Raw genomic sequence first — 10,050 nt, 5'->3', positions numbered from 1 at the left:
CTATATTTATACTTTCCCCCTATGAAAGTATGTACTCTTAATATTTTTTTAATCAAATATAACACATACAAACAATAATTCAATAACGTGCTTTAACCACTAGGAGGTGCACACAAGGTACACACAGCCATAATAACTTTGTATTATTAGTGTGTATGTACAACATCTCAAGATGTATAGTTTTATGCATGCTTTCACATCCTTTTACAGCATATTGCTATACTATTTCAGACTCAGTATTTACATTCTTACATTCAAAGAAAATCAGAAATATCTTTGAAAACGACAGTCCTTTTTTATTAGCTGTGCACCGTTATGGTGTAAATATAACCTATCTATGAATTAGATCAAATGTAAAAGTCAGCCGAATTAGTGTTGATACTGCAAGGAGACGTATTGTGTGAAGAGAAATTGAAGATGTTGTTTAATTGTTGATATATTTATGATCCACGCCAAGTATTCAGTTTCGGCGCCATTTCTTCCAGTTTTTCCAAAGGTCTTCTCATCAAATCCCAGCATGCATTGCGGCTAACACATCCAATCAGTGAGCTTAAAACCATAGCTGAGGATCTTGGGTAATATGCCTACGTCTGTTTCCTGTTATATTTATTTTGAAATTCAGTTCCTGACGGACGCCAAAAAAGCCCGAGATTATGGAATTAAACCAATAAATAAAAGCAAGGATAATTGTGTGTTATTGGTGAGTAAATAACAGTGCGTTATTTTGAAAAGAATAACAAATTAGAAGGAAAAAAAGATTTAAAAAAATACAGATTTCAGTATCCTGAGGCTCTGAGCCCCATTTATTTTCCTCACAGACGACAACAAAAGTCCGAAATTATACGATTTAAAATAAAAGCAATAACTGTGGCTTGATATTGAGTAAGAACATGTTTTTATGAACCACACAGCTTCCGGTCATCCACGACCCGACCGGAGAAAAAGACGTGCTGCAGCCTGCAGGCACGAAACACATTACCAGTAGAAATACATTGCTTTTAAAATCGTGCTGTGCAACACGAAAAAAAGGGGCAAATCGTGATGGTGAACACGAATCAATAGATTAAAAATCGTGATGGTGAACACGAAATGCCGTGAGACTGGGTTGGGTTATCAGTGCACGCCAAACTGGTAAGAGCCTCTAAGGTAGACCCAGAACCTGCTGTAAAGATTATATCGTCTGGCATTGGAACGCCTTGCGGTTTACCAGGAGAAGCTGGATAACGTCCCTTAGCAAAAAAATCTATAGAATACTATAGAAAAATCTATGGACAAATTCTATAGAAAATTTCTGTAGAATACTACAGGATTTTTGCGGATATACTATAGAAATTGCCTACGTGTTTTACTATAGATTCTGGGAAATAATCTATAGAAAAATCTATGGACACATTCTATAGAAAATGTCTGTAGAATACTACAGGATATTTGCGGATATACTATAGAAATTGCCTACGTGTTTTACTATAGATTCTGGGAAATAATCTATAGAATACTATAGGATAGAAAATATACACTGTAGATGGTTTTTTTGTAGAAAATAGTCTATAGAATCCTATAGAAAACCCCATGGATGCTTTCTATAGAACTGTTCTGGAGAATACCATAGAATTTGTGACCTATATTCCATAGAATCTATTGATGTTTCTATAGAATTTCTGTAGAATATTGGCAAATATTCTATAGAATTTACCTATGGATTTTACTATAGATTCTGCAAAATAATCTATAGAACATTGCTATTGTTTTCTATAAAATGGTTCTGCAGAATTTATAACATTAATTTACGGGAATTGTCCTTAAATATTTTACAGGTTTTACAGATGTATCTGCTCTTTTTACAGTCAATAACGTTTAATAAAAGTACAGCACTAAAACTTCTATGGGCAGAAAAACCGGAAAAAACGGTCAAATGACTGGCAGCAGGCTGCCAAACAAAAACGATAAAATTAAAGTAAAAATACTTTAACTGAAATAAAGTGCAAAAGCAATTAGTATACATAAATTGTCCTTAAATATTTTAGAGGAAACTTTCCTCTCTTTTCAAAATCCATTGTCTTAAAATGTTACATTAAAATACCTTAAATAAAGTTCTGATGAGAAAAACAGTTTTTTACATTTTCTTTTATTAGATTTGTATGATCAAACACTAAAATAAATACAGAACCTAAAGAGCTAGAATACTGTTATTTTACAGCTTTTTTCTAACATATTCCAATAAAACAGGTTCAACAAAATGACATCACAAAATGTTCTGTAGGAAAGAATTACTCTGAAAACTTAAAAATATTTGTAGATATATAGTACAACTAATGAATACAGCATTTCATATTTAAACATCATACTTATAAACAGTAGAAACAAAAAGTAAGTTGAATTTTTTAAGATTACTTTGAAACATTCAACTGAAAATAACAGAAATGGCGACATATGTTCACATTGTCAATGTGAAGGAGCAGTGTGCAGGATTTAGTACGTCTAACAATGGGGATGTAGGTTCCAACCAATGGATAACTTGTTCACTCACCCTCCTATCCCAAGTTTGTAGGATAATGTATATTGGCTGCAAAAAACTTGAGGCCCAATCATGTTTCCTCTGTCCATTCTGTGCTACTGTAGACGTGGCCGTGCAACCTAGAGGACAAAAAGATCAGAATTAGAAACGGGTTTATTGCCAGGTATGTTCACACGTATGAGGAGGTGTCGTACATACAAATAAAAAAATGTAAAAACTACACAGATAGCGAACTATATTAAGAAATAGAATGCAATAAATTATAGAATATAAAATATTGGCAGTAAGCAATATTTAAACATTGCATTATTTACCATCCTGTGATCTCCATGCAGAGTCTGCGTTGTGGCTGAGGTAAAGTGTCAGTGGGGGGGGCGGGCCTTGTTGAGGTGCCGAGAGGTTCTGGTCCTGATGGAGAGAGGTTTTGGTCCTGATGGAGAGAGGTTCTGGTCCTGATGGAGAGAGGTTCTGGTCCTGATGGAGAGAGGTTCTGGTCCTGATGAAGAGAGGTTCTGGTCCTGATGAAGAGAGGTGTTGGTCCTGATGGAGAGAGGTTCTGGTCCTTATGGAGAGAGGTTCTGGTCCTTATGGAGAGAGGTTCTGGTCCTGATGGAGAGAGGTTCTGGTCCTGATGGAGAGAGGTTCTGGTCCTGAGGAAGAGAGGTTCTGGTCCTGATGGAGAGAGGTTCTGGTCCTGATGGAGAGAGGTTCTGGTCCTGATGAAGAGAGGTTCTGGTCCTGATGAAGAGAGGTGTTGGTCCTGATGGAGAGAGGTTCTGGTCCTTATGGAGAGAGGTTCTGGTCCTTATGGAGAGAGGTTCTGGTCCTGATGGAGAGAGGTGTTGGTCCTGATGGAGAGAGGTTCTGGTCCTGATGGAGAGAGGTTCAGGTCCTGATGGAGAGAGGTTCTGGTCCTGATGGAGAGAGGTTCTGGTCCTGATGGAGAGAGGTTCTGGTCCTTATGGAGAGAGGTTCTGGTCCTGATGGAGAGGTTTTGGTCCTGATGGAGAGAGGTTTTGGTCCTTATGGAGAGAGGTTCTGGTCCTGATGGAGAGAGGTTCTGGTCCTGATGGAGAGAGGTTCTGGTCCTGATGGAGAGAGGTTCTGGTCCTGAGGAAGAGAGGTTCTGGTCCTGATGGAGAGAGGTTTTGGTCCTGATGGAGAGAGGTTCTGGTCCTTATGGAGAGAGGTTCTGGTCCTGATGGAGAGAGGTGTTGGTCCTGATGGAGAGAGGTTCTGGTCCTGATGGAGAGAGGTTCTGGTCCTGATGGAGAGAGGTTTTGGTCCTTATGGAGAGAGGTTCTGGTCCTGATGGAGAGAGGTGTTGGTCCTGATGGAGAGAGGTTCTGGTCCTGATGGAGAGAGGTTCTGGTCCTGATGGTGCGCAGCCTCCAGCCAGAGGGTTGTGTTGAAGGCAGAGCTGAAGTCCACAAACAGGATCCTGGCATAGGTTCCTGCTGTGTCCAGGTGCTGGAGGAGGAAGTGAAGTGATAACTATTAGTAAACCATAATGATGGATGTTATTATCAGGGCATTGATTATTTCATAAGTTTAGAAGGGGGGAACATAGTCTAACAACAATTAGCTTTTGTTAATTTTACCTCGAGACAAACTTGTGAGACTTGTTTCTGAAATCCCTTTCTCTTAAAGTGAATAAATAAAAAATAAAACAATGGAGGTGACCCTAAAACTAACCACTGGATTGCTTGTCTAACATGACCTAGTCCATAAGTGAGGTAAGGATGGGAACAATCAAACACACCCTCCCAGGCACTACGTGTTAGCAAAGTACAACTGGGATTTCGAAGAGGAAGATATGCTTGCTCAATTCTTAATAATAAAGAAAAACCAACAAATTGAGCACTTGAGTTTTCATTAGCAGCGCCTAGCTACAACTGTGGAGCTTCGGTCAATACCACTAATGCCCCTTTCACACCAGCGCCTTTTCAGCTCCGGCTCGGAGCTAGAGCCTGAAAAGCGCCGGGTTTTCCTGTTCACACCGCAGCGGCGCCGGCTCTTAGCTCCGGAATCCGCTTCATTTCCAGCTCCAAAAAATTGTCGGTCCAGAGGCAAGAGCTTTGGAGCTAAGAGGCGACGTCGCTTACGTCTCTCTTACGTCGAGGCGTGCAGGAAACTAAACCCACCTCCCCTGAACACTGTTATGCCTGCCTACAAGCAGTAGAACACACTTTATAAAGTCAGGCAACACTAACCAGGCTTCGTGTGATTCTGTTTATTTGTACCTTACTTTGACCATCCGTTCACTGTTATCGATCATTGTGGAGAGAGGCAGACGTGTTGTTTTGTATTATTGCAGCTATCGGATGCAAGTAGTCAGTTTAGCTTCGGTTGCTATGCTAACATCACCCGTTTTATACCAGAGAAACTTTCATAACAGCGTTGTGATACCAAACAGCGTCAATTCAGACTGACACACATTCACTTAGGCTAAGGGGAACTGGGGATATGCATCAGCTGCTTGTGTGAGTCGGACAGTGAATACTTTAGAGCAGCCGCTGCAGTGTGAGCTAACCGGGAGCTAACGGGAGAATAAACTCCCGTGGAAGAGCAGCCAGCACTGCAGCGGTCGGTAAATGCTGCAGAAACACATTAATAAACAATGAACCACGGAACTCTGGAGCAAAGCATAAGGTTGGATAAGTCGTTATTCAATTTATTCTGGCTTCATGTGATTAAAAGCAACACGATCATCGACCCGACGCAGTTGTTGTTGTGAGCGCCGTAATGGCTGCCGTTGGGAACAAATCAGCGATGTAAACGGTGACGTCATGACGCAGCAGGGGCAGCTCTGGAGCGCCAGTGGGCGGTGTGAACAGAGCGGGAGCTGAAAAGGGAAACCGGAGCTGAACCAGAAAAGCTCCCGCTCGGAGCTAGAAACTGAAAAGCGCTAGTGTGAAAGCCGCATAACAGTCTATTTCCTTAAAATGGTACATATCGATGAATCTATATTTTCATCTTCAGGTGATTAAATCTGCATAATGTCCCTGTACAATAAGATTCAAGCATTTTGTAATCCAGTGAGGAAATTCAAGACCAGTAAATATTGATTGATTAAACAACACTAAATAAAATGTTAGTGCTTTCTTCAAACTCAGACTCTCTGCTGCGGCTGTACCTCAAAGACAAAACAATTGTCTTATGATCTTTGTTGAACAAGGTCTGATTGTCCTGTACATGTACAATGTGGGGTATTTTTAAATACTTTACTAAACCACATTCAATACTATGTTAGACACAAGTTAGTTATTACTCACATATCAAAGTCTTTTCATCTCCAAGATGGAAGAATAGCTGGGTGCTGCCTGGAGAGACTGATGAGGGACACAGGCTGGCGTCAGCAGCTTTCCACACAAAGCCATCACATCTTCTCTTCCATAGTCCTCGCTGTCCACTGGTGCTCTGTAAAAAGAGTGAACATCACAGCCGTCATGTTAACCCTTTGTTACACAACAACATACAACCAACATGTGTCAAAAGTGACCCGAATTAGTTTTAATTGTAAATATATTTGCAATAAATTACTTTAACCATTCAGGATTCCAGGTATTCCTCAATTAACCTGTTTTGGATCAACACCAATTTGTATTTTTCCCTTTCTTACTTTTTGAATAAAAATAATGTTTGTATCACTACACTTCTAAGGCACAACATGGGTCAAACATTACCCGTATTATTTTTGCTATGTTATTTCATGCATGGCTGAGTGTTTCTTTACTATACATTTTCAAAAATAATAAATGTTAGCAGTGATTTGGACCAAGCATGTATGATGTAGTAATACAAAAAGTATTTTAGTTCACACAGTGTGACATTAGCTAGTCATGTTAGCTTGTAATATATAGAGCAGAGCTAACTAGCAAGTTAGCCAAACGTTAGCGGTTAGCTGTTTATGCAATGCTAGCTGTTACTGAACATTAACAAACTAGATTCCGCTATAAGAAAGCTGTGAAACTTTACATTAAACTTGGCGACAACATTGTGACAACCCGCTGCATGTTTATGTGTAATTCTCCCGTGTTGGAGACGAGAGGGTGGGGGGGCAGCACTGCAATAAACTGTAAGCTAACGTTAGCAGCCACCTGTTAAGCCAGGTTTTCCGGGCGCAACATCTTGCAAGAAACAGCATGTCAGGGCTTCTTAACATTTAACAACCTATTAATGATGAATACCAACTTAACGGGAAGAAACTCAGCTAACTAGAAGAAGAAACGTAACCTTAAATAAAAAATAAAACATTCACAAACTAAGGATTATCTAAATACATATTTAACTCCATTACAGTTGCGGGACTCACCAGATCTCAAGTCTTCTGTTCTTTGTTGACGTCCCGATGCTCATATTTAACGTGTAAAACGATCCCGATATAAATCCATAAAATCCTGCAGCAGACATACAGACAGCTGTAGCTCGCAGGAGGAGACCCACTCAAACTGACGTGGATGTTTCAAATGTGAATGACAGGCGCGGACAGTTCTCATTGGCAGGTTTCTTCGATGACGTTTATATTAACCAATCAGGAGTGTTGTGGACTCATTCCAAACATGCCTGACTTGTCTGCCGTGTTTTGGCTGAATTCTATTTCAATTGCCGTAGCTCTGGCTGTCGGCCAGAATCCGAAAACCATACATTATACTGTAAAACTAAGGCTTATTACTGTGTATTGACCAATGGGAGAGAAAAAAACAGCAACATAAATAAAACAAGGATAACTGTGACTTGTTGAGTAAATAACAGTGTGTGTTCTAAACCTTGATCCTCCCTGCAGAAATGTCTCCACTTTCTATTATTTTAATTTGTTTTAATGATATTGTCAACCGTAGATGTTTACAATATAGTAAGTTAGGAATTTAATGAGAACATATGTATTTACTTTTGTTTCAACATTGGATATTTTGTGTTTGTGGTGGATTCAATCGAATATTGAGAAAATTATGTATGTAAAAAGGTTTTAATTACATTTTACGTTTTTTTTAGTTGATGCTTTTTTTTTTTACAGTTTTATGATTACCTTAAAATTACAAAGAAAATCCTGTAAATATTATATAGTAAATTTACTGTAAAAAAAAAGGAAATAAACGTTATTTGTGGTTATTGTCAAAATACTGAAAATAATGTTTTGGGTTGTTAATTTATAGTTAATATCTGCCATTTTACAGGATTTTGCAAGTTATTTAAAAAAACATGATACTTACTATAAACATTTACAGTTATTTCCTGTAAAATTACGATCTTTTTTTACAGTGTATAATAGACTGCAAAACAGAGTAGAGTACTGCAGACTCCAATGAGTTGTTTATAACAGACTCACACTAACAATAGATATTGTTATATGTCACTTAGCTTTAATCTCCAGTTGTAACAGATAATTAGTTACATAACAAAAGTGATCAATGTATACATACAGATGCAGTCACAGAAATTCTGGAGCATTGACATCAGATTACAAGGACAGTGACATTCATTCAGTTTAGAGTTCCATTCCAATATGTTGTATGGTTGTATATGGTTATGTATAGGTTACATAATTTAATTGGGCACATAATCCAGTATACAGTTGTAAAGATTTCAAAGGGACCCATACAGCTTTTGCAAAGCAGCTCAGTTCCACAAAATGATGTAGATTACTATGATTTTCTCTATTCCAATTTAAAGACGAGTTTTATAGAATTCTATAGAATTCTATAGAATTTAGTATAGGTTGCATCAGAGAGAAAATGTCATGCATGTTTTCTTTGAATGCTATAGATTTCTACACATTTCTATAGATTTCTATAGATTTCTACAGATATGTCATGAGTCGGTTCTGTCCTATAGAATTCTTTAGATTGTTATAGTTTTAATTATAGAAGTTTATAGAAAAGTACACATTTATAGTATTCTACAGAATGATCTAGAGATTTCTATAGTATTCTATAGAATTCTTTAGCATGGCTTACAAATACGACTATGTTCTATAACATGCTATAGATTTCTACAAGATTCTATAGGATTCTATAGGATTTTATAGATTTTTATAGATTTTTTTGCTAAGGGGTTGCTAGGAAAAGGGAGTCTCCAATACTTTGCCTGTTGCCCTTTTCTTGCTGTCCCTGAAAAAGTAGAAACAAATGGATGGATTGCTGTTTCCCCACGTTTTAATGCTAAGCTAACTAGTAGCTCCCTGTTGCTACATATTGCCAAGAGATTGCGTCCTTATTTAAAAAAAAAAAACAGAATTCTCATCTAACCTTGGTTCCCAAAAATGAAGTGAACACTCCCTTTTAATGAGTTAAGCATTAACTAATGTAATGTTTTTAATGCTGCTCATGCCCATTTTAGTACAGACACAAAACCAGCAAAGGATTTAATGTGTGTCCACATCAATCACCCTTTGCTTTGACACAAGTCTTTTTTCAAACATGTTGGATAGTTATTTTAATAAAATATGAGTGTATTACTCAAGTAACAAATAACAACTTAAAGTATATATGCTATGGGTTTTTATTAACTCATTTATTTATGACATTCAATACAAATAGACAGGAGGTTTGGCAGAAAGTAATGGATGACAGATTAGAAACTCAGTTTGGATTCAAAACCACAACACACATATGCAGCTAGGAAACTGGAGTAGAGTTCTCTAGGAGTTTTGACTCCTGATGGATATGAAGGAAGACATTGTTTTGTCTCAGTTGTTCAGAGTTCTCCTCCATTTGTCTTTCCTCAGCTCTCCCTTCCCCTGCTCCGATGCTTCACCATATTTCACCCTGCCAGACCTTCCCATCTTCATGGCTCTTCCACCACCCTCCCTGCTTGTCCTCTGTCTTTGTTATTTTGTTTTTTTGATCATCAGTACGCCCTATCCATCTCCCTCCCATCCACTGACCTTCTACCTTCTTACCTCCCTCCATCTTTCTCTCTGTTAGATGAGGTGAATGAGAGGAAAGAAAGAGATTGCACCCTGACGCGAAAGATGCCAAATGTCTGGGTCACTCACACACTGAGAGCCCACCGCTGTGTGTGTGTGTGTGTGTGTGTGTGTGTGTGTGTGTGTGTGTGTGTGTGTGTGTGTGTGTGTGTGTGTGTGTGTGTGTTGATGTCCTGCCCTAAAATGCATGCCTACACACAGACACGTGCACACATATGCCCCTTTCACACCAGCCTAAAAAGCGCCGTTTTTTCCTGTTCACACCGCAGCGGCGCCGGCTCTTAGCTCCGGAATCGGGTTCACTTCCAGCTCCAAAAAATTGTCGGTCTAGAGGCAAGAGCTTCTGAGCTAAGAGGTGGCGTCGCTTACGTCTATTATATACTAATAAAGGACTGGCTTATCTAAAGCCAGTTGAGTAGCACTTGAACTGATTGGCTCTATGAAACCTGATGTACTTATATGATTCTGTTTTCCTCAAGGTTGTGTCTTCCTGGTCGAATGTACTTATTGTAAGTCGCTTTGGATAAAACCGTCAGCTAAATGCAATGTAATGTAATGTAATGTAATGTTATACGGAGCCCCTAAAGGGACATGAAAAAAAAAAACA

The 10,050-nt window shown here is 38.7% G+C and overlaps 1 long non-coding RNA gene across 1 annotated transcript; it reads right to left on the bottom strand.

Moving 5' to 3' along the window:
- Positions 1-3,872: 3,872 nt before the first annotated feature.
- LOC139433969 (uncharacterized) lies at positions 3,873-6,961 on the bottom strand. The gene is made up of 3 exons (XR_011643364.1): positions 6,831-6,961; positions 5,791-5,935; positions 3,873-3,985 (listed from the first exon to the last, which is right to left on the bottom strand). It is a non-coding gene; the product is annotated as an uncharacterized lncRNA (long non-coding RNA).
- Between the last annotated feature and the right edge of the window lie 3,089 nt (positions 6,962-10,050).

The sequence above is a fragment of the Pseudochaenichthys georgianus genome, chromosome 6 (assembly GCF_902827115.2).
Source record: "Pseudochaenichthys georgianus chromosome 6, fPseGeo1.2, whole genome shotgun sequence".
Classification (NCBI taxonomy): domain Eukaryota; kingdom Metazoa; phylum Chordata; class Actinopteri; order Perciformes; family Channichthyidae; genus Pseudochaenichthys; species Pseudochaenichthys georgianus.
This window is presented reverse-complemented; position numbering and strand designations above follow the sequence as displayed.